At 43.9% G+C, this 25,644-nt stretch overlaps 1 pseudogene; it reads left to right on the plus strand.

The window, feature by feature from the left end:
• Positions 1–23,500: 23,500 nt before the first annotated feature.
• LOC104263664 (olfactory receptor 10A4-like) lies at positions 23,501–24,476 on the plus strand (annotated as a pseudogene).
• The last annotated feature ends 1,168 nt before the right edge of the window (positions 24,477–25,644 follow it).

A 25,644-nucleotide genomic window follows, 5' to 3' on the forward strand; every position in this document is an offset into this window, starting at 1 on the left:
TTTCTAGATTCCATTGACTCTTTGCCTTGGGGAGCAATTTATGTACCTTGATTGCCTGATGCCTTTTAAATGACCTATAATGTATCCTTTGGCTTCCAGCTGCTGCTCCAGAAGGATGTGGTTCTTCTGTAAGTCCTACATATGACGAATCAGGTTGAACAGGACCTCTGATGTTCTGTGATTCACTCCCACTTGGAGCACGGCCAACTTGGATCAGACTGCTTAAGGCCTTGTCCAAGCAAGCTTTGATTATCTCCAATCATGGAGATTCTATCACCATATCTGCTAGCTTTGGACCGCTAAACTGATCTATGTGATAGAGTGAAGTACAGACTGGAGAAAAAAATCAGTTTGTAGGTTAAGGGACCCATATTGGGACCCATATGTTGGTGTCTATGTGTAGGATAGATGTTAAAGGTCCTGTTATTGTCATTGGTGTTTTTAGGTTTGATTCATTTGACTAAACATAATATGATATAATATGATAACATGATATTTCTGGGTCTGTGGGATGATCAATATGACTCAGAATATTTCAGGTTCTCCAGAAGGATGAAGGTTTCCCATAACCCCTGTGTAATATCTGATAGTGTCTTGCAGATGTGTCAGATACTCGAGGTCAACCAACAAGACACTGTACACTGCTTTCTAGACACCTGGCTTGTACCTCTAAGGTAAGGAGAAAAAAAATGCTGACCGTGACAGCAGCTATATCATACTGTTCCTTCTTAGCTTTAAATTATTGCAAGTTATTCAGAAACATTTTCCTCAAAAGGCAAAAAATGTTCTGCTTGCCAGGAACTTTAATAAAATATACAAAGAACAAAGTGGTTTTAGTTAATTTATTGCATATTTATTTCCAAATCAGCAGCACCAAAACTGACCAGGCAAGTCAGAATAAAAATGAGCCAGCATCAGTGAACAAACTCACAGATAATGTATGAACCTTATTAGTAAAATGAACAGCTATTTGCCTTATACTGTCTGCTACAAAAAAAAAAAATAGAAAAAAAAAAGAAAAACAATCGAGATGATAATTGCAATAGCAATAAGAAATAATACATTGCTAGTCTGAGTACTCAGCAATGCAGTGTGAAAGAGAAAAGAGAATAAAAGAGGCAAGTTTAAGGATATGGAATTCACCAGGAGCCATTTCAGCTTACAGTGAAAATTGATTGGAAGTGTTCTTGAAGCAGTAACTTATATTACTGTATCTTATTCTGGTTTTAACAAAAGATTTGGTTCTACTTTCTTCATACTCCTCTGTTAGGTACTTGCAGAAAGCAATAAGGTCCTCTTGAGCCTTCTTTCCTTAGGACTGAACAAACCCAGTGATGGAGCAGCCATAAAGGCAAGCCAGTGATAATGGAAAAATACTGACAGAGAAGGGTATCTGCTTGGAGGCCGCAACATCCATGATATGCACAGCTCAGTGCCCAAGATAAGCACAGAACAAAGAAACCACAGTAACAAACTGACCTTCTAGGAAAACAGAAGTCAGCAGGAACTGAAGTCAGTTCCAGGAACTGGTGTCCCAATTATGTATCTACACCACTTCTGCCCACTTACATATCTACATCAAAGATACAAATGTAACTCACTATCTACCCAAAGCGAGCTTCTCTGTGTGAGATCTCCCAGACAGACCAGACCCTCATCTAGGATGCCTGCCTGACTCTGGACTCCGTGACACAGATCATCTGCAAAATGAGACTTTCCTGACGTTGATTAACTCCACTCCTGGGAGTTGTTTGGTAAGTGCCATACTGGTGTGGTGGTGCATTCCTTCCCCCGCTTTTTTCCTGGGCCGCTCTCAGGAATTCCAGCTAGGTCTTGGCCTTTGCACAATGAGTTGGGCTCAAATGAGTTTGACCGTACCAGGAACTCTTGCATGGCTAAGGTGGGGAGTAGCACTCACTGTACCAGGCCCTCCTGTTACCCAACTCAAGGTGGGTAATGAGAGTGGGAATAATCAAGTCCAACCATAAAAAAAAAAAAAAAAAAAAGAAAATCAAAACCAACCACAAACCACACCACAACCCACACCAAAAAACCAACCCACCCACACCACACAGCACCATGCCCATCAAGCCACATCCCACAATGCCACATTCACACGCTCCTTGAATACCTCCAGGGAGGGTGACTACACCACCTCCCTGGGAAGCCTGCTCCAATGTTTCACTACTCTCTCAGTAAAGAACTTTTTCCTAATATCCAGCCTGAACCTCCCCTGGCACAACTTGAGGCCATTTCCTCTAGTCCTGTCACTAGTCACTTGGGAGAAGAGACCAACACCCACCTCTCTGCAACCTCCTTTCAAGTAGTTGTAGAGAGCGATAAGAGTTCCAGACCCCTCACCAGCTTCGTCGCCCTTCTCTGAACACACTCCAGCACCTCAATGTCTTTCACAGTATTCGAGGTGCGGCCTCACCAGCACTGAGTACAGGAGCACGATCACCTCCCTACTCCTGCTGGCCACACTATTTCTGATACAAGCCAGGATGCCGTTGGCCTTCTTGGCCACCTGGGCACACTGCTGGCTCATATTCAGCTGGCTGTCAATCAACACCCCCAGGTACTTTTCTGCGGGGGAGCTTTCCAGGCACTCGTCCCCAAGCCTGTAGCGTTGTCTGGGGTTGTTGTGGCCAAAGTGTAGAACCCAGCACTTGGCCTTATTGAACTTCATCCAGTTGGCCTGGGCCCATTGATCCAGCCTGTCCAGATCCCTCTGCAGAGCCTTCTGACCCTCAAGGATATCAACACTCCCTCCCAGCTTGGTGTCATCTGCAAACTTGCTGAGGGAGCACTCTATCCCCTCATCCAGATCATCAATAAAGACATTAAACAAGACTGGCCCCAAAAGTGAGCCCTGGGGGACTCCGCTTGTGACCGGCTGCCAGATGGATTTCACCCCATTCACTGCAACTCTCTGGGCTCGGCCATCCAGCCAGTTTTTAACCCAGCAAAGAGTGTACCTGTCTAAACCACGATTTGCCAGTTTCTCTAGGAGAATACTGTGGGGAACAGTGTCAAAGGCTTTGCTGAAGTCCAGGTAGACAACGTCAACAGCCTTCCCCTCATCCACTAGGCGGGTCACCTGGTCATAGAAGGAGATCACGTTGGTCAAGCAGGACCTGCCTTTCATGAACGCGTGCTGGCCGGGCCTGATCCCTTGGTTATCCTGCACGTGTCCTGTGAGCACCCTCAAGATGAACCTCTCCATAATCTTCCCCGGCACCGAGGTCAGGCTGACAGGCTTGTAGTTCCCTGGATCCTCCTTCCGGCCCTTCTTGTAGATGGGCGTCACATTGGCAATCCTCCAGTCGTCCGGGACCTCCCCTGTTAACCAGGACTGTTGATAAATGATGGAGAGCGGCTTGGCAAGCTCCTCTGCCAGCTCCCTCAGCACCCTTGGGTGAATGCCATCCCCTGACAGCCCTGGAACATCCCTTACCTGGACTGTAGCCCAAGTGGAACAGTACCACTGTTACTGGAATTCCAGTAACTTTCCAGTAACTTGCTAATGAGTAAGCCAATCATCTTACGAACCTATAAACAGTGGTCCCAAGTGAGACCCTTTGAGCTCTCCTGGACTGCAGTGGGCTGCGATCAGCATCTCCCTCGGAGTGGGACGCCTCTCAGAGTCTCACAAACTCTCCAGTTTGTGAAATTTGGAGGACCGCCGCCGAAAGCTGGGTCTTTGTGTCTGTGTGTCTGTGTGAATCAATTTATGTACTCAATAGCAAGTATAATTCTATCATTGCAAATCTGTAATCAAGCCACTGTTGTGATTGTAGTAAATTCTATCAACTCACTTTGCAAATGTTAAACTAATATTAAGTGCTGCTAAGACTTTATGATTTACCTTAACCTGTGAATGAACCTTGGATTGCTACTAAATAGATACAGTCCTTTAGATATAAACCGTTGACCAAGTCTGAGACTAGGATTAGACCTAGCTGCACCTAGACTCCTCTCTCAGAAGGAGTTTAGAAAGCAAGGGGGTCTATTCTGAACCTCGTGACTCAGCGGGAGGGTATTCCCTGCTCCTTATATTTCTTCCACTGGATATAAACAGTTGACCAAGTCTGGGACTAGGAGTGGACCCAGCTGGTCTTCTCTGAACCTTGTGACTCAATGGAAGGATTTCTTTGTCCCTTGTACCCTTCTTTTCCTTTAGACATGAACTGTTGACCAAGTCTGAGACTAAGTCTGGATTCAGCCGCACCTAAACTCCTCTCTGAGAAGTTTAGAAAGCAAGGGGGTCCATTCTGAACCTCGTGACTCAACGGGAGGGTCCTCTTTAACCTTTAGTTTCTCTGGTTTCCCTGTATAAATCATTTGGATTCTATTCTGATTTTCCTTTATATGTTTTAGTAAGAGTGACCCATCAAATTCTTTAAGTCGTATTTTTATAAACTCCTATTAAAATCGCTTTTGCCAATATCCTTGATGGTGATTCTTTAAGCGGCCTAACCACTCATTCGTGATAACTGGTAACACCTCAAACAATAGGTGTGTGTGGAGGAATGGCTTAGTAACAAGGGACACGATCTGATTTCCATGAGCAACCCAGTCTCTGATGAGGGGGAAGGCTCAGAGGAAACCGTTAACTGTCCTTGAAAGCCTGTTGCGATAAGAGACAGTGGAATGGTAAACAAGAAGAAGGAACTACGTCTGCGAAGAGGAGAATCTCACTCGCCGCCTTGGCGCGTGAACAGAGGCTGTAAGCCTCATACAACTGTTGCGGACGCGTGTTCTTGGCATCTGTTTATATATACTCTGTAAGCTTGAATAAAGGGGAGAACGACTATACTCATATTGAGATTCCATCGTTACTCCGGGTCCGTCTCCCACTCCAACAGGTGTGCATATAGGTAAATGACCAAAACTTTGTACTTGCTTTACTAGCGGTAATTTTGTAGTAACTTACAACATATACTTTCTTTGCTAGTAGTCATTTGTAACAAAGTAATTAATGGCAACAAAGTTTCCATGTCCTTGTGTATTACGGAATCCTATGAACCCACGGTCACAATCTTTACGCTCCTGCGGGTCGGGTAACCCTCATAGGTTGTGACCATGACATTTAGTCATGTCAGAAGTGGGTTTCTGTAAATACACAGGCCATGGAGAAGGCTGTAGAAGAACATCTAAAATGCAAGAAAATAAGGGATGGAAAACACTGAGGTGGGACAGGAAATGGGTCACTGAAAATTGTCTTGACTTGAAGACTCTATGAGTAGAATTTCAGAAGTGGCAGGATGCTTCCAAACATAAATCAAAGGAAGGCAAGGGACCCTTCGCTGGGCTTCTCAGGGAGACATTAATGGCCACAAGTATTTTGTTAAAAGCTGTTGAGCAGTGAGTGCAAGATGCTGAACAGTGAGCTAAGGATGCAGAAGCATGCGCTTTGAATCTCGTAGTCGTGGAAAGAGCCAACAACTTCAGTGGTTAGAAACTAGTCTTAGACCTCTGCCTTTGCAAAAGCTAGAGAGAGAATGCACCTGCCCAGTCTCAGAGAGTGAGATTATTCAGAAGATCTATGCACTGGGAGCTGATGAAGAGGAGGATGATTCTGATATTGATTATGACAATGGGCCTTTTGCCCCACCTCAGCCACACTGTTACCTAAGCCTGATCCATAACAGGTAACAGGTGCCATCCCAGTGGCCCTCTTGAACCCTATCATTAAAACTGCCACAGTACAACCTCCAGCCCCTGCCAGAGCCACAGGAGGGCACCCCCCAGCCCCGCCTCAAGTTACAACAAACCACTGTGTCATACAATGCAGAAGAAGCTAAGGCACACGTCCGTACAGTATGGGAAGAAGCCAACTGAGGGTAGGTTAGAATGGGTGGCACGGTCCTGCTGTAGCCATTATTCTTGATCAGAATGAGGCCAGTCAAATATTCTTGGGAGGAGAGCTATTTCTTCAAAACCCCAGGGCAGGGGCTGGGCAGAACAACTTTTCTCTATTATCTTCAATAATACATGATCTTAGGCAACTGCAAGGACCACGAGGTTATAACCCTCCCCCTACTTAGAACACTCCCGACAGACTAGTGAAGTGGATACTGATGCTGGCTGCCCAGGGTGTCCTTAATGAGCAAGGCACTATAACCCAGAATATGATGTCCATGTTGGCAACAGCAGGAGAGAAGTCAAAACTGTTGCAAAATGCAGTACCTGGGGGACCAAAAAGCCTGGCCTTAGTGTTACACAGTGAAACACATGACTGGAACACCATGATGACTCAAAGGCTGAAGAATTAGACCGCATTTATGGTAAGCTCTGTGAAGGTGGTATACCAAAAGGAAGGGCGGGTAAGGATGGTCAAAGGAATGTCAAAGGGAAGTCAGAATAATAAGAATGTGGACAAAATATTCTAAGACCCCCATTAAAAGGGATCAATCTCACAGAAAAAGACAGCCTGACAGCCAGAAGTGCGAACGATAACAGAGACATTTATGGGCCTCCCCCCAAGGAATAGGGTTTATGACAGGCCAGTTACATAGTTTCCCTATACCCACTTTACAGAAACTATAAGATAATCGTGAGAGGGACTGCACCTGCAGCCTGAATGTTGGGCATGTGCTAGAGGAAACTGCTGCATCTGCTGCTCCATCCCCACCTTTGGGAAAGTAATGGAGGAACTCCCAACTTCCAGCCCAGGGGGTTTTGATGACATGTCTGAAGTGGCTGAAATTTTTGGAGTTAATATTAGTAGAAGCACCTGTTTTCCTTTGGTGCTAAATGATAAATATTCCGTCCCTTTTCTCATGGGCACAGGAACCTCAATACCGATCATTAAAGCTAGGGACACTCCTGAATTGGTCCAGATAACTCAAGAAATGTTTTATTTACCATGGATTGCTGGGAAAGACAAAAGCTCCCAGTAGCTATGATAAAGTTGACCCTGCCAAATGGAAGAGGAATAGATAGATCCAGAGTGAGCTGCACCTCCTCCTGAAGTCAGTATATAACATATCTATGCAGTCTAGAAAATAAACTTACTGTGACTATTTTAAACATTAGGCAAATAAATTTAGAGTCCACCTGCCATAGCTTACCTCTCTCCCTTCTCCCTCCACAATTTCTCTCATTTACCATCCTTCATTGAATCAGTATTTTTCTTTCCTTTGTAAATACATATACTTTTTTATTTTTGTAATTTTGTGCATGAAATAGCTGAAAACAGACAAAAATATTCTCTCTTAAATGTGCACTGCTCAGAGGAATGCATGAAAGATTAACACATCAAGAAAAAAACAAACGTTATGTCAGAGAGGAAAAAGCTCATTCCTTCCTTAGACAGACAAGGATCAACCCCTGCTGATCTTAGGAAGGCACGACTTTCTTCATTTGAATGTGGTTTTGTTTGGCTTGTTGGTAATGACCCTACAAGTGACAGTGAGCAGCATACGTGACCTAACAGGTGGCGTATTTGGGGATATCTGAGTTAGGATTCATCACACTGAAGAAAGTTGCAATTCACTTTATCTGGATTGTGCATCTGTTGTTTTCCACTTATTATAGTTATTGACTGTGCTGAGCGCTGTGCTGGGCACTCAGGGTTCAGTCTGCGTAGGCATTTTCTGAGACTGTGGGCATAAAACAGGAGACACCTGCATAACTGTCTAGTGCTTAGACTATACAACTGGGAAGCAGTTAACCTGTGTCCTAAGCTCATCTCTAATGGTGGAAGGAGGAATTAGGTGGATGTTGTTTTACACTGCTGACATCCCAGTAGTTGCGTGTGATCAACAGACTCTGATATAGCTGGGTTGGCAAAGTATTCCATCTTTGTTATTCAGGAGGGCCCATACTTGCAGTTCAGAAAATGAGTCATGATACCAGGAAAAAAAAAAAAGGATATTGAAGCCTGGCCATGCTGGGACTAAATCTCTGTTGGATAGCAGTAGTGGCCTTTGAAATTCTGATGGAGACGTAGCATTCAGCACTGACAGGGAACCAGAGTATTGCCATTTGTTTTAGGTACACAAGCGCACACCCACAAGACTACTCTTTATCTGTTTCTTGAGGTTAGGTTGTTAACAGCTGGGTGTTAGGCTAAAGGGATATTCCACCCGTATCGGGAAGCTTCCATTCTCCCCTTGGGAAGCAGAACGCTGGAAACTTGAAACAGCTTTTTCATATATATGGTATCAAATCAGACTGAGTCAAGTAAGCAGTAACAGCCAATGGCAGTGAAACTCTTGAGGCTAATCATGGTCATTTGATTGCCTTTGGATATACACAATATTTATTAATTCTTTTGGCATCAGACGTCTCATATTCATATGCTAGCATTCCGTGGAAATTATGGCAACATTGGCAATATTGACAAGGTGGAGCACTCAAAGCCATCAGGCTGCAAATCATTAATCCTAGGTGAGGACTAGTATGATGCAATATGACAATTACTCAGTCCCTCTTTTAAACACTTGTTTGTTTGTTTGTTTGTTTGTTTTACCTCGGGAGAGGGTAGTACGAAAATAAATTTAGCTCTTTTGCAGTTTGAAAGTTACTCTGAGCTAAGACATTGCTGTGCACTCCCTTTTCCCTAGGTCTCCAGGAAGCAAAGACAGACATCCCAATGGCTACCAAGGTATGCTCTTTCTACCCTGGGATTCCCCTCTCTTTCCTAATCTCTCTTCTGGCTGCTTCATTGTCCACATGCAATGACACTTGTGTCATGATTGTTTTATAAAAAGTATGTTCTATGTACTTCATGCTAATATGACTCTGCAAAGTATTTGTGAGGACTAATGTCAATTACTTGAGCCTTCCTCTCCAGATGATAGCTAATGAGGATCCTGCAGGACATGAAGCAGGGTAGGATTCATCTCACCTGACTTTAAACATCTGCATTATAGATTTCTACCTATGAGCTAGTTGCGAATGCATTTCACAGTGGAGTTAAACAGGAACCTCCAGGGTGTCTGAAATATGGTTTAGGAGAGGCAGTCCTGAAGTGCTTCTTGCTCTCCACTAATGTTTAAGGATGTTCAGGGGACTGCAGATTTCAGGCCGAAGTTGACGGTTAAGTGAGGTGAATGCTGCCGCAGGCCTATACCTGATCTATAATACAAACCTAGGAAAGTTGTATTTCTTTAGGCTACTGTGAACATTAGATCAAGTTAGACATTTGTTTTTAACTGAAAAATACACCATTGGCTCAAGGAAATCAACGGTGCATTTCACTGAATTTGATAAATCGCTTCAACAAGAAAAAATATTTCAGATTTGCAGTTATTATTGTGAAAAAATGCTAACAAGCACAACAATGTTTCTTTTTAGAAAATGGACCATTTGTTCAGTCAGGAGTTTGAGGACTTTTTAATCTGGAAGAACTGAAATTTTTGTTTGTATTCCTTCCTCTTCACTTGGTGTATTAGGTTCATAAATACTGCCTCTTTCACCCTGTATTTAAAGTGTGATACAAAAATGAGTTCCCTGATCTTCTTTACGATGCTGTTAAATATTGACTTAGAGTGAATGTTGGCTAGTCTGCAGAAAGCTGGGTGATCTGTATGGATCCCATACATAGATTTTCTTGCAGTGAGAAATATTCTTACCCTGAATGTGTTTCGCTTTGTATACCAGGATAGCGATGAAGTCCGTCTGTCTCAGGATCTCTCAGAAGGAGAGACAAAAGCCACTCAGAAGAGGAGAGAAAAAGTACTGATGTGTCTGAAACACCTTGGGATTCACTGTGACCAGGTAAGCACTGACAGTCCTATTAAGGAAAGAAGGCTAACGCTTCAGTGATGTGAATGGTACACAGAGTGCCATCTGAAGTGAGGTCCAGTCCCTAGGAAGCATCGTCTGTCATCACAAGTTCTCCAGTGCAGGCTTTCTGTCCACAGCTGGCAAATGGATTCAGGCTGGGAATTTCCAAGGAGAAAAAAAGGAGCAGGACACTGAACTTTCAGTGGAATTCCCAGCTGCAATTCCTATATCGATCAGCTAATTAATTAATTAATTGACATGCCCTTGCATATACTGATATACATGCACATTTTTATAAATCTGTATATATGAATATATATGCACCATTTGGAAGACACACACAGTTAACCACCTGAACGTGTATCCTAATAAGCGTGCACACACACCCCCACCCCCACCCCCCGCCTCTAATCTCGGTGCATTCTTGTGCACACATTCATCTCTACGTTTGAACCCTTTCGTCCTGAGATGCACACCATCACATACAATGGTACAGGAACACCAGCCCCTATGCTTTTTCATATGCTGTGAACACAGGCATACATTTTGTTTGACTCCTCATTTGCTCCTCATTTTGTCCTCATGGCATGCCTGGTGGGTTGTCTCTGGCCAACCGCCAAACACCCAGAGAGCTGCTTGCTCACTCCCCTCTCCCATGGGACACGGAGAAAATACAAGGAGGGTGAGAAGAGTCATGGATCAAAATATAGACAGTTTAACAGGGAAGGGAAAAGCTGCAAAGATGTGTGCACAGGCAAGGGGATTTATCTGCTGCTTCCCATCGCCAGGGAAATGTTAGCCACTTCCTGGAAAGATGATGGGCCTCAGCACCCGTAACAGTTGCTTGGGAAGGCAAATGCCATAACCACAAACATGCCCACTTCTTCCTTTCCCTGAGCCTTTACTGCTGAGTATGGTGTTATACGGTATGGAATATCCCTTTAGCCAGTCTGGGTCAGCTGTCCCATCCCAACGGTGCCCTCTCCCAACCTCCTGCCCACCCCTACCCTCCCTACTGGGGGTGGAGTGCAGAGTGCGAAAGAGAGAGAGCCTTGATGTTGTGAGAGACTGTTCAGCAAGTCAAAACATTGGTGTGTTATCAATACCTTTTTAGCCCCAAATCCAAACCACAGCACCATATGGGGTGCTGTGAAGAAAGCTGACTCTGTTCCAGCCAGATCCAGTACAACATGTTTCCTGAGCAATTTCTGTGGCTGGCTGTGATAGCTCTACCTTATTCTTCCAGGAGAAAAAAAAAAGTTCTTAGTGACAAAACGGGAATAGAGGTGAACATCTGGAGAAACACAATGAGTACCGCTCAAGGGTTATTTGTATTTCAAAGCTACAGCACAGAAACACAGCCACAACAAAGTTCAGTACCAGGAAGATAAGTGATAGCAGAATACAAAGGAGAACCCATTCTGTGACTGCGATGTAAAGGAAAAAGAGAAATAGGGGAAAAGAGGCAGATTATGGAATGTGTCCTAAAGCAAGGAAGCAGGTCAGGTGAGAATTGCAATAGCTTTTCTCCCTGTCTGTTTGATAAGTCTTTGCTCTAAAAGAAATATGTTTTCTGTCTTCCACTCCCCAGAATAACGTGCCTAATATTGTTGTTCTGGGATCAGGCGGAGGCCTGCGTGCCATGATAGCCCTGCTAGGAACCTTGGTGGAGCTGAAGAAACAGATCGTCTTGGATGCTGCCATGTATCTGTGTGGGGTGTCGGGATCCACTTGGTAGGTTCCGGTTGTCTGGTGTGATCGTGAATGTTTTTCCTGCTCCATAGATTCAATAGCAATTCGACATTTCCATCACTGTTTAGAGCTCCCTGTTGGGCTCACAAAGGATGAACCGAGTGGTAGGTGAGATATGTGCCTGTACAATGGTGGCAGGCACAGGGAATATATGAGAACGCTTCACTTGGCCATTCAGTCTCACCTTCTGAAGGAGACAATTCCTCCTGTTCACAGGCCATGAGGAGCAGTCAGGAAAGCATTGAAAACTTCTAGGTAACATACTACTCAGAAGCAGAGGAGCTTGTTTAAATAGAGGCTGTGTGATATTTAAGAGGGGCCCATGCCACTAAGCTGCATCTCTCAAGTGTATAGGAATGAGTCAGGTGCCTAAATGTAAATACCCAGTGCCACTCCAGGTACTTACTTTGCCGGCCCCCTACCAGTTTGGAAGAGCACTGGGCCTCCCGCACATACTGCCTCAAATCTACCAAATCTGTGGTGATGTCACTCATCCTTGTGGCAGGTGAAATGGCATTATATATGTATGGTTATGGTCTTGAATATTTATACTTCATTTACTTTTTTAGGCTTACCTTACATGCAATGAAAAGACATGACATTCAGGAACATGAGCCATTTTACCTTAAGGCCCACGTGCAGCATGTCAACGACATGCCAGGATTGTTTGTTACACTGAAGTGACTGTGAAGGGAGTCTATCTTATAGGTCACAGACAGACATCTACGCTGTAAGGACAGAACTCTGTCTAAATCTAGCTCTCCTAAATTTAGACGTCAGTACATGTATTTTTATGTGACATACACACCTCTCCTTCCATTTTTCTTAAGGGGATAGGTTTATGTTCTCTGAAGACAGACTTCCAGTGACAGTTCAGATGCCCGAGGAGGAAATCCTGTCTGGTTTTCAGCAGCTGGTTCAAGAGGACACAGGTCTTCCACAGAGCTTGTGTTATTGTCTATCAAATGAAGGTGGAAGTCTTGAACACTTCAGGCCACCTCAACTGTCACTGTCTATGGTTAGCTACCATACATGGTGTCTGCAGTAATCCAGAACATCTTACTATATATGGTGTCTGCAGTAATCCAGAACATCTCCTTCCTTGCACAGAGTCAAGACACATGCTGCTCTAGAGGAAGAAAAGTAATGCTGTACACGTTAATTTATACCTGAATTAGGCTGTGGAGTTGGTCTTCCAACAGAGCGAGCCTTTACATCTCTGCAGGTAGCTAGCAGGAGCTGAGAACTGTAAGTTTAGTAGGAGATGATGTCACTCTGCAAGTGTACCAGCTTTATTGGTCCTAATAACAGACAAAAAAATGTCACGAGTCTCTAGTGCAAAACAATGACATGGTGTAAATCATTCTATCTGTTTAGAATCATAGAATCATTTAGGTTGGAAAAGACCTTTAAGATCATCAAGCCCAACCATTAACCCAACACTGCCAAGTCCACCACTAAACCAGGTCCCTAATCACCTCATCCACACGTCTTTTAAATACCTCCAGAGATGGTGACTCAACCACGTCACTGGGCAGCCTCTTCCAGTGTCTGACAGCCCTCTCAGTAAAAAAATTTTTCCTAATATCCAGTCTAAAATGCCCCTGACGTAACTTGTGGCCATTTCCTCTTGCCCTATCACTTGTCGCTTGGGAGAAGAGAACAGCACCCATCTCTCTACAACTTCCTTTCAGGTAGTTGTAGAGAGCGATAAGGTCTCCCCTGAGCCTCCTCTTCTCCAGGCTAAACAACCCCAGCTCCCTCAGCCGCTCCTCATCAGACTTGTGCTCCAGACCCCTCACCAGCTTCGTTGCCCTTCTCTGGACACGCTCCAGCACTTCAATGTCTTTCTTGTAGTGAGGGGCCCAAAACTGAACACAGCATTCGAGGTGCGGCCTCACCAGTGCCAAGTACAGGGGCACGATCACTTCCTTAGTGCTGCTGGCCACACGATTTCTGATACAAGCCAGGATGCCATTGGCCTTCTTGGCCACGTGGGCACACTGCTGGCTCATATTCAGCTGGCTGTCCATCAACACCCCCAGGTCCTTTTCTGCTGGGCAGCTTTCCAGCCACTTGTCCGCAAGCCTGTAGCGTTACATGGGGTTGCTGTGACCCAAGTGCAGGACCCCGCACTTGGCCTTGTTGCATCTCATACAATTGGCCTGCGCCCATCAATCCAGCCAGTCCAGATGCCTCTGCAGAGCCTTCCTACCCTTGAGCAGATCAACAGTCCCACCCAACTTGGTGTCATCTTCAAACTTACTGAGGGTGCACTCGATCCCCTCATCCAGATCATTGATAAAGATATTAAACAAAACTGGCCCCAAAACTGAGCCCTGGGGGACTCCACTTTTGACCGGCCACCAACTGGATTTAACTCCATTCACCACAACCCTTTGGGCCCAGCCATCCAGCCAGTTTTTTACCTAGCGAAGAGTGCGCCCGTCCAAGCCACGACCAGTCAGTTTTTCCAGTGTTCTCCCAGTTCTTTGGTGGATTATCTGTGTCTTGGCAGATTTCACATCTTTCCCACAAACACTATCTGCAAAGTCTGTATTCCTGCAGCAGTTTACCCTTCATATATGGCACATACCCAGCTGAAATCCAGCTTCAGGTCATCTAACTAATTAATTGATATTATCAGTATGCAGCTGGGAAGTAAGGGATCAGGGAAGAATGACACTTTTCTATGATGTAAAGTGCCTTGCTTCTGTAGAAGCCTGGGACTTCTTCCTCCTTCCATACATTTTTAAAGACACTCCGACATCTGCATGCAGATTCAAACAAAAAAAGCAAAGCCCCATTCACTTTCCCCTATGCTAGAGACAGGACTTTTCTTTCTCTTTAAAAGGTGCATGTCCCTCCTCTATGAAGATAGGAAATGGTCAGAAAATTTGATGTCCTTGGAAAAGGAACTGTGCGAAAATCTTAGTAATTTCTCCTGGCATATTACAAAAGCAGAAGAATCCTTAGAGGAGTCGTCAAAAGATGAACATTACTCACTCACCGACTTCTGGGCCTCCTGTCTTGTATACCAAATACTGCAGCAGGTAAGAAGCTAACTGCTAATGTGTGGGGAGTGTTTTGAAGACCTCAGAGTAATTGCAACCAAATTTGAATTTGATGGGTGTTTTTTTGAGGAGTTGTGTAAATTGAAGCAATATTTTAGAGCATGACATCTTATCTCTAGATATGGAAAGGCAGAAGCGGTTAATCCAACTCCTTGGTTAACCCAGTCTCCTAAGTGGGGGTGTCCTCAGTGCTACAGCAGAGGGAAGGGGCATTTTATGTTCCTTCGGAAGTCCATACTTATCTTCCAGTTTGATGAGCATGAGCTGGCTGACCACAAGGAGGCCTCAGAGACTGGAATAAACCCCTACCCGATTTATGCAGCAGTGGATAAGGAAAAACTGAGTGAAAAAGGTGGAAACTTCCCAGGTAAAATATGGGCTCCTGTATCTTAAATACCATGCATTAGGTTCCTTTAACTTCGTGGCAGGCATTACCTGTGCTGACATCCCACTGCAGTTTGTCGGCCTGTGTCTTTGCTTATAGATAATGGAGAAAACCACGCACTTCCAGGGGCTGAGTCACATTCTGTAGAAGTGGCTTTCGTGACAGGATAAGGTGAGGCATCCCTAGAAGAGAATGGGCTAAACAGATTATATAAAACGTCAGTAGAATAGACCTTCAAAGTGGAGAAGCCTGAATATAGGCATTTGGTGCAATCACAGAGCTCCTTGGCCTCCATCTGAGTTTTCAGCAGGGTGCAGATCTCTTGTAAATGCTCTATCGTATATGTCAGCCCTATGTGGAGCTCCAAAACAATCCAGTGCTTCTAAAACTGAACCAGGCAAGTCTATCCTTTCTCAGTAGTTAGGGAGAAGGCCTTCACATGGAGAACTTTATTTTCGAACCACTACTTTTACGCTGTCCCAATAAACTGACTTTTCCCTCACTGCAATTTAAAACTCTGACTGTCTCTCCTGCCCCTCCTTGCACAGAGGACGGATCATCTCCTTCCACTTACGAATGGTAGGCTTTGGTTTAGGGTGATGGGACTTGACTTATAAAGCACAAGCTGGCCTGGAATTGTCTGAGTGATAATCCCAGAAGGTCCGAGTGAGAACTGGGAACTTCATTCTGGAAAGGCAACGTGATCAAGGAAGGGATTATGAAATGAAGAGTAGGTGGCTTTGCAGTTTAAGCAGGTGGGTGCAGGAGAATAGTCACAACCAACAAAAAGTTTCACCATTGCTATCAAATTTTATTTTCCATACCTGTTAAAAAAATTGATCTCTCTCTGGAGCAAACTGACTCCGTTGTCCACACAGAGGCCTGTGGTTCCATTTGAGATGCCTTACCATACTCTGCCTACTTCATCTACTTTTCTAAAGGAGTGTGAGTGTTATTTCAGTCCTGTGTCATAACTGTTGGCCCCATGCAGGTGACTCAGTTCACCATAGGTCCCTAGGTACCATGGGTTCCTAGTTACATTATCTGTGGGTACTTGAATCAAACCCAGTCCCTTTGCTTCATTGATGCTAAAGAATGTTATGGCAGGCAGACTCTCTCACCTATGCATAAGCTTCGAGAGGCCCTTGAGCTACCTAACACGTCTGAGAGATCTGCACAGAGCTGTACAATATGACACATTATCTGTGGGAAACCAAGAGCTTTCTGGTGTGGCAGCTGGATGCCAGGATAGGAAGGATACCAAGAGCATATCAAAGAGCAGGTGATAGCATGCTTACGACTTTGTTTGCTCCCCGCATGCCCATTCATCTTTGTCAGCTAATATCAGGTGATTTTAGAAAGGAAGAGAAAAACAACCCAAATGCTACTTTGGGACGGTGAGGTCAGCTATGCTTCCGAATATTGAGTGACAAAGCTGTTGGATTTTTCTCAGGGACCTGGTTTGAATTCACTCCGCATGAGGCTGGATATACTGCCTTGGGAGCTTTTGTGAGTACCAAACACTTTGGAAGTGAATTTGAGAAGGGTAAGCTGAAGAAAAAGAAGAAGAAGAAACACATTTGTTACATGCAAGGTGAATCTTCCTAATTCTGCTTTGTAGGAAAAATGCAGGTTTAGCTATCCGGCATCTTTCTGCCGGTAGCAAGAATAGATCTATTATTCCATGAATGCATGCATAATAGTATACGAATTCTGGAGAGCAGTTTGTCTCACATTAAATGTTCAAATGGGAACATGTGAATGCCTCTCTACACTCCACTGTCTACATTGAGCAACGCAGGGGAAGTTAAGGACCTACGCTGTAGATAACTGAAGTTAATGAAACAGTTCCAACCTGGATGCCTAAATGTTCTATAATCCCAGCATGTTTGCCTTACAGGGTGAGAAGCTTCCCAAACTAGATACATCCTACTGTGAGGACTGGTAGTTCCTGTTTTGCTAATTTGTTTCTCTCTGTTTCAGTTCAGGTCCAAAGTTCTTTCCTTCCCTACCTAAGCAGTATAGCTGCAAATCTCATCTCACTTGTCTGTGACAAAACTAAACATATCTTGGCATCCTTAAACCCATCTTGCATTTAATGGCTTCATGCTCCAGTCTCTTCAAAACACACCCTTGGCATCAGGCTATTGGGGAAAAGGAAAAAAAAAAGGAAGAAAGCACTCTAGTTCTTACTCTTTAATTCACTCAGAAGGAAAAACAAATAAACACAACACATCCATGAAGAGTACTTATGCCTCCAGGCTCATGTGTGAGGCTGGCCCAGGGAAGTGCTTGACCAAGAGATCTGCAGTGTGAGTGTACGCCATGTTTTCCATGGGATTCTGGCCTTAAGTGACATAAAAAGCTAGTCCACAAAAATGTGTAGACCTAGCAGGAGGAAGAGGGAGTAAGTAATCTCAGGAGGTGTATAATCCTTTCAGTAGACAGTAAGGGAAGACTAGGCAAGGAGTTTCGGTTTAGGCATCTGTCTTAGACATTTTGAAAGTTAAGTAAGAGAAGTGTCCTACTGAAAGGCAAACTTGGATTGAATTCTTAGCGAGACTGTTATAAAGCAAGCACCTTAAGCACATTTTCTTTTTTTGTTTCAGCCTTATGGGGGAGTGCTCTTGGAAGCATGGAAGAAAATCTAAAGTTTATACGAGGTACTACATTTTTTCTGTTGCCGGTATGCTCAAATCAGTTGTTGCACCTGCTGAAACTGAGCACATACTTCACGCTACCCTCGAGTAATCCCTGCAGTCCTCTAGTTCCAAACAGAAATACAGCTATGCCTAACACAAGCTCCACTGGTACTCCATTTGTAATCATCAGAGATGACAAGATGGAGATTGTCCAGATCTTTTCCAAGACTGTGCAGCTTGAAGAGCCAAAACTCCAACTGTATCGAAGGAGGAGTGCTCTGTGGGTATCCGATTGGGAAGCGGAGACTCACAATTGCAAAAGCTGGAAGCTGGTGACTTCTGGCACCAGGAGGAAGGCTCCTGCTGCACCTGAAGATTTCCAGTTGTGGAATACATTTAGTACACTTAGAAAAGATGAGGGACTGCAAGCATGAGGGACTGCGAGCTCTGTCAAAGGAAGCATGAGAGCCAGATGAGCTTGACCACCAATAGAAGGAAGCAGTCAGTGATAGTAGTGAGAGGCTCCGTGCTGCAGTGGACAGACACCCCCATCTGCAGATCTCATCCTTGTCTAGGGAGGTTTGCTGCTTGTTGGGGGCTTGGATTTGGGAGACCTTGTCGAGAAATAGCTGTCGCTTTTGTGTCCCTCAGGTTATCACCCCCCACTGCTCCTCATCGTGGGCACTAAGGAAACTGCCAAGTGAGACCTGAATTGTCAAGCATGACTACATCTGGTGAGGGGTGTGTAGGGCAACAAGAAGGGCTTCCATAGATATATCAGCAGCAAAAGGAAGAGTAGGTAAAATGTGGGCCTGCTGCTGAATGGGGCAGGAGTTCTGGTGACAAATGACATGGAAAAGGATGAGGCACTCAGTGCCACCTTTGCCTCACTCTTTACTGTTTCGACTGGCCTTCAGGAACCCCTGGTCCCTGAGACCAGTGGGAAATTCTGGAGCGAGGAAGTCCCTTATCCTTGGGAACACGTGAACAAATTGCATCAGGTTAAGGAACATGCAAACAAATTGGACGTATGCAAGTGCATGGGACCTGATGGGATACAGCCGCAACTGCTGGTGGAGCTGGCTGATGTCATTGCAAGGCCAGTCTCAATCACCCTTGAAAATTCATGGCAACAGAGGGAGGTTTCTGATGACTGGAAGAAAGATGCCACTCCTGTCTTCAGAAAGAGCAGGAGGGAGGATCTGGGAAGTCTCAGGTCAGCCAGCCACACCTCCCAGTCCCTGGCAAGATGGTTGAGCAAATCCTCCTGGAAGACCTTTCCAAACACGTTAAGGATAAGAAGCCAATGAGGACTAGTCAGCATGGATTTATGAAGGGTAAATCATGCTTAGCCAACATGAAAGCCTTCTACAGTGAGATGACTATCTTGGTAGATGAGCAGAGTGCTGCTGTTTACTGTCCTCTTAGTAAGGCTTTTGACACTGTCTCCATCCTCATGGACAAAATGAGGAATTGTGGTCTAGCTAAGTGGACAGTGAGGTGGACTGAAAACTGCCTGAACCTGTGGGCCCAGAGAGTTGTGTTCAGTGGCATGAAGTTCAGCTGGAGGCCAGGCACTAGTGGTGTATTACAGGACTGAATTCTAGGTCTGATACTTTTAACATTATCATTATCATTAATGACTCAGATGATGGGATGAAGTGTACCCTCCGCAAGCTTGCAGATAGTACAAAACTGGCAGGACTGGTTGGGTAACCCACAGAAGTCTTGACAGGCTGGAGAAACGGACTTACCTCATGAAAAGGAACCTCATGAAGTTCAACAAAAGGAAATGCAAAGTCCTGCACGTGGAGAGGGATGACCCCAGGCTCCAGGACAGGCTGCGGACTGACCAGCTGGAAAGCAGGTTTTCTGTCAAGACCTGGGGGTCCTGGTGAACACCAAGTTGAACATGAACCAGCAGTGTTCGCTTGTGGCAAAGAAGGCTAATGGTATCCTGGGCTGCATTAGGAAGAGCACCACCAGCAGGTCGAGGGAGGCGATCCTTCCCTTCTACTCAGCAGTGGCGATGCCACACCTGGAGTACTGTGTCCGGTTCTGGGCACCCCAGTACACGAAAGATGCGGACGTACTCAAGGGAGTCCAGGAAGGGGCCAGAAAGATGATTCAGGGACTGGAGTGTCTTTCATATGAGGAGAGACTGAGAGAGCTGGGACTGCTCAGCCTGGAGAAGAGAAGGCTTGGGGGATCCTGTTAATTTATATAAATACTAGATGGGAGATTCAAAGAAGATGGAATCAGACTCTTGTCAGTAATATCTACTGAAAGGACAAGAGGCAATGAACACAAATTCAAATACAAGAAATTAAATTTAAACATAAGAAAAAACATTTTTACTGTGAGGATGGTTGAACACTGGAACACGCTTCCCACAGAGACTGTGGAGTCTGCATTCTTGGAGCTATTTAGAAACCCAGGGGGGATATGGCCCTGAGCAACTTGCTGCGTCTCACCCTGCTTTGAGCACAGGAAGTGGACTAGGTGATCTCCAGATCACCTAGTTGGTCGTCAAGGTTGGAGGTTCCTTCCAACCTCAACTGAATTTCTCTGAAAATGGCCAAAATAAAACGCTGCTACTTGAATATAATTTTAGACATTTACAACATTGTTATGAACCTCTGGGTTACTAACCTTAAGGTGTCTTCATAGGCGAGAAAGAAGAACTTCACGGGTGCTCTGCACAGATACATTTAGATACATGCTTAAAGATGTGATGAAACTTTGCCTAGAAGTGCCTCTCCGTTGAATATGAATCTACAGCAGCATGAGCGTGGACTGTAGAAGTCCAGTTTTGGTCAGATGAATCTCTGCCAGTAGCACAGGGGAAAGTTTAAATATCATGTCAATGAATCTGAACTGATCTTCTTCACAGTAGATTCCTTGTGATGTGGAAGCATCAGAGATGATCTCTTAAACTCCGAGGTAGGAGGCTATCAAAACTGCTGGGGGAATAATAGAGGTGGATGAGATGCTGTCAGGTATCTGAGACATCAAACACAGAGCTATGAGTGATGAGCAGAACCAGCAGGAGATTAGAACTCTCATGGAGTGTCAGCCACCAGGCGAGTGAGATCCTCCAAGGAATCTGGAACATCACTGTACATCTATGTTTAGGTGCAGGGCTAGCTTTCCTGCTGTCTTTCATTGGGAGACAATGACTATTTTATTGGAAGGGGTATTCTTATTCTGATTATCCTTTTCTTTCTTCCAAGAGAGTCTCGCCTTGTTCTCACAAAGAAGAGTTCACTCACCTGAAGGCATGTCCTCGTGTAGACTTGGTGGGTTATTGTGCTGCTTTGTTGTTGTTTTTTATTATCTTTTTAAATTTAGCATTCTTTTCTGCTTGCTCCATATTTTCCTTAGGGGACTGACAGGAGTGTCAGCCAGGCACAAAGAAATCCAGACCTCCTTGTCTCTCATATATGTAGTGGTTTGAGAGATCTTGAACATGTAACTAAAATAACCACCCTGATGTTTTGGAGGGATTCCCTCATGTCAGATGCGCTTTACTAACGGGCTTCTGGGAAGGTGGTGTTACCGCACTCGTGTAGCTGCTGTGGCCAGGGAGTACAAGTGAAGCCTGCACCATGCAGATTCAAGGCTCACGCTCACATTGAGGTCCAAACTTCCTGATTGTCCACACTGCCTGTGAGTTAGCGCTGGCTCTAGTTTGCAATATGCCAGCTGATCTTTCCACCTGGGAAAGTCGGGGACAGACCCCAGTTAAACTCAGTTGAGAGTCAATCTGCACCCAGACTTGACTATCTCCAGGCCTGACTCTGACAGAAATGTATTGCAGCTTTTCAGATAAATCATACAATGGAGAACCGCTCCCCCTGCTCCTCCTGACCCCTCCCCAGCCCCACTGATCAGAACAGGGCCCAGATGATGGACTTAGATTTTTCTCACTAGGTGTTGCTTATTTGAATCAATACAGAAAAATTCCACTTGTGGTGTTCTGGGGATTTTGGCCAAAGTGCAGAGAGAGACTAGAGCAATTTGTTCTAGAAATCTGGGGGTTGTATTTGATTAAAAGTGGAATTGCTGACTGACATCTGCACTGCCAGAGTTAAGACATCTCATTCAGTCTGACTTTCTTTCACGTGGCCTTGGGACTGTCTTTCCCCACTCTTCTCTTTAGTCATTGACTGTAGAGTGGCCTCTGCATTGTAATCATCTTCTGCGAACAGCAGAGAGCAAGTGATCACCTAATGTGATGTAGGTGTATTCTGGATGATAAGGTAAGTGACTGCTTAAAAGTGCTGTGTCTTTGTTTAATTAAAGGGAAGCATAGTATGAATAACCCAAATAAAGACAAAAATTATTATCCATCGAGGACAATTTCTGAAAAATCTGAAGGGCCTATCTGAGATGGCATGATGAGTTCTCCCATGGAGGGGCCTGTCCCTCACCATTAATTAGGGAGCTTAAAGCCAGAGTTAGACATGAGCTATGCATATGTCCTCTCCTCCTGCAAAGCCTTATTCCTGTGCCTAGTTTGTGTAGATTATATCGATACCAAATTTTTATCCCTAAATTTAGGTGGGATCAGCCCCAAGACCATGACTGGTTAAAAAATAACAGATTAAAATAGATATGCAAGTGCTCTACAGGTCTTTCTTTACAGTTAGTTGCAGGAGCTAACAGGAGAACCAGAGAGAAGGTTTTGTCGTACCTAAACAATGAACAAAAAAATAACTGACTCCTACAATTGCAAGCAATCAATACCCAACAGACTATTTCCCATTGGGAACATAAACACATTGATATACTCAAGGTTTGTGATGTGGCTTTTCCAAAAATATTAACCACAGCCTTCTCCTAATGGCAGGTGAGCTACCTTATTTTACTTCTTTCTCTTCTTCTGTATGTTCTTGTTCTTCTGCCACCTACACAGGGCTTCTCTTTAAGGGAGACCCATCTCTCTATGAAGTGAATGGATTATTGGAATAGACAATAAATTCTAAGACACTTTTTATCCTTGAAAACAACTGATCCTCCTGAAGAGTGCCTGGGACAAAGGTAATTTCCCGGAGAGCTCGCCACATTCTTTAGTACTTTTTTTGTTCTAATTATTAACAGGAAGGGGTTATAATGTCTGGGCTTTTCTGTGTGTGTTTGCACATGTGTGTGCTTTGGGTCTGGCTTTTTTCTTATTAACTGAAAGTTATGTCCCCCATCCCATTCAAATTATGTCAATGAAATCAGAGCAGCTATTTTGAACAGAAAGTCTTCCCTGCCCTCTTCAATGTATGTGTAAAAGAAAAAAAAATCTTCAGAAAACCTCCCTTTACTGTTTGGATAAGAAGGGGATAGAAGTGAATACACACACTGATGATCGATACTTATTATGTGTGATACTGTGGAGCGTATACAGGATTCTGTGTGTTCAATAGGCAAGTCTTTTCTAGAATGAGCCCCATCCACAGAATGATAGCAAGAGGGACTCATTGCCAAAAAAACTACTCTATCAACAAATTAATAATTTCTGGGTTTTAAGGACCAGCCTTCTTTACCTGGCTGTAGGTGTTAGGGTAGCAGATCTCAGCAGGATAAGACTTCAGAGACTGGGGCAGTAGAGTACAATCCTCATCCTAAAAGGCAGGAAGAGTAAAATATTCTACCATCATAAAGAAGACATATCTTCCTTTCCTTTGACTAGACGCAAAGTACACTCATTTGGAAAAGTTGTTCTTACTTATCAAAAGCTATGTGAAGGGAACCACCTTCCCTCCTCCTCTAAACAATCTTTATCACTAAAAATACTAAAACACGTAAGTAAAATATCACTTCCTCTTCTGGGATCTTGTCCTATTACAAAGCAATATATATAAATACTTCATATACTATTTTGTATTTCTCTAGATTAACTACAAAATGGATATGTAATGATTTCTGCACTTAAAAAAAACCTGAGGGACACGACCAGCTGGAATCACACAGTGGTGACCCATTTCCAATTTTTACCTTTCTCCAGCATTCCAGAGATCCAAGGCTCTCTCTTTTGTCTGGTATTGCTTGTGAACCTCAGTACTTTGGTGGGAAACAGCCTCATCATTATGATCACGATCGTAGATGCTGCCCTTCACTCCCCCAAGTATTTTTTCCTCAAGAACTTCTTCTTGGAGATTGGCTACACTACATCCACAATCCCCCAGATGCTGGTGAACTTCCTCACAAAAAGGAAGGGCATATCCTTTCTGGGCTGTGCCATACAGATGTATGCCTTCTCCCTCTTAGGGATCACAGAATGTTGTGTGCTGGCTGCCATGGCCTATGATCGCTATGTGGCTGTATGCCATCCCCTGCACTACACGACCATCATGAGCTGGAATACGTGCTTCCTGCTATCAGCTGTATCTTGGCTTATTGGGGTCTTGGTGGCCTTAGGGCGGACAACTTTCATCTTTACCCTTCCCTGTTGTGGGCCCAACAGGATCAATCACTTTTTCTGTGACCTGTCACCTCTGCTGAAGCTGGCTTGTGTGGATACTTACAAGAATGAAATCACCACCTACATAATAGCTGTCCTCTTCATCATGGTACCCTTCTTACTCATAGTTGTGTCATATGTCCAGATTTTACACGCCATCTTCAAGATGCCATCAGCTGGGGGGAAGAGAAAAAAGTTCTCTACCTGGTCATCTCATCTGGTCGTGTTCACTCTGTTTTATGGATCTGGCATTGTGACCTACTTGACACCCAAAGCTTTTTATTCAAGCAGCAGTACCAAACTGCTCTCCTCTCTCTTACACACTGATGTCTCCAATGATGAACCCTTTGATTTACAGCTTGAGGAACAAAGAGGTGAAACAAGCCTTGAAAAGACTGATAGCCAAAAATATAAGTGTGACATGTTTATGAATTATATTAAATTAAATCTAGCAGTAGCTTTGATATTGTGTGCATTACTGCAAGGACAATGATTTGCCATCACTTACCAAAAATTCATATCTATCTTTTAAATCCTCCAGCTAATTCCATTTTTATTTTGGTATTTGGGGTTTTTTTAAGAGGTATTTTTCAGATTATTTTTCATGTCATTTTAAGGTAGGTTGGGCATACAGATCAAGTGAATTGCATGCTACTGTATCATTTATGTCCTGTCCATCCATACAGAAATAGTTTTGTACTTTGCAGAAATCTTTACCTGTGGTAAGATGAAACTCACAATATTCTCTGAATATTGTGAAAACATTTCTGTGGTGCTTATCTAAAAATAATTACACAGTGATGAGGGAAAGAAATTATCAGAGAAGAGGACAATAGACCTAATGAGAAGCACTCCACAAATATCTAAGACATTACTCTCTGGTGAGTTCTGATTAAGATGTTTCCCAGATGAGGTCTTCAGCTCTATTCTGTGAAGAAAGTTTATTTGAAGGCCTGAAGGGGTAGTGATTCACTTTACTTCAAGTATCTTGAATGTAAAGAACTATGGCTGGGCTGATAACCCTATTCTCCACTGGTATTAAATGGAGTGAAACAGATAAAGTAAAAACACAGTTTATGTGTCCTAAACTAGATTTCTGCTGTAGTCAAACTATCACTTAGACATCTCCACTGCTGTATATTGTTTGTGTGTGAAGTCAAAATGTTAAGTTTATGTAAGCATATCTATATCTTAGGCTTCTGAATTGAGAGCAGATGAAAACAATGTGCAAATAAAAGGTTGATTGTGGGATGAAAGAAACTACTTGAGTGTTAAGGAAACAGGTGGTCATAGGGAAGTTGGTTTGAGACCCATTATTTTAAAACGGAAGGTTAAAACCTCATTTGTTTTTCCTTTTTTCCTCTGGTTGTGGTATGTACCCATCTGGAGGATTCATGGGATCCTAGTTTACCTCTTCACTCTTCTCATTTTCTTTGCCAAGTTAAGACAGTGAATGTGACATTAATCGTTAAGATGGGAAAAGCATAGGAGGGTGTTTCGCACCAGGAGTTGCTAGATCATTATGATCCCAATAAGACAGACACACACTGTGTCAAGTATCTTTTAAAAAGCTATTTATTAGAGCTAACACGGTAGAGG

The sequence above is a fragment of the Gavia stellata genome, chromosome 28 (assembly GCF_030936135.1).
Source record: "Gavia stellata isolate bGavSte3 chromosome 28, bGavSte3.hap2, whole genome shotgun sequence".
Classification (NCBI taxonomy): Eukaryota; Metazoa; Chordata; class Aves; order Gaviiformes; family Gaviidae; genus Gavia; species Gavia stellata.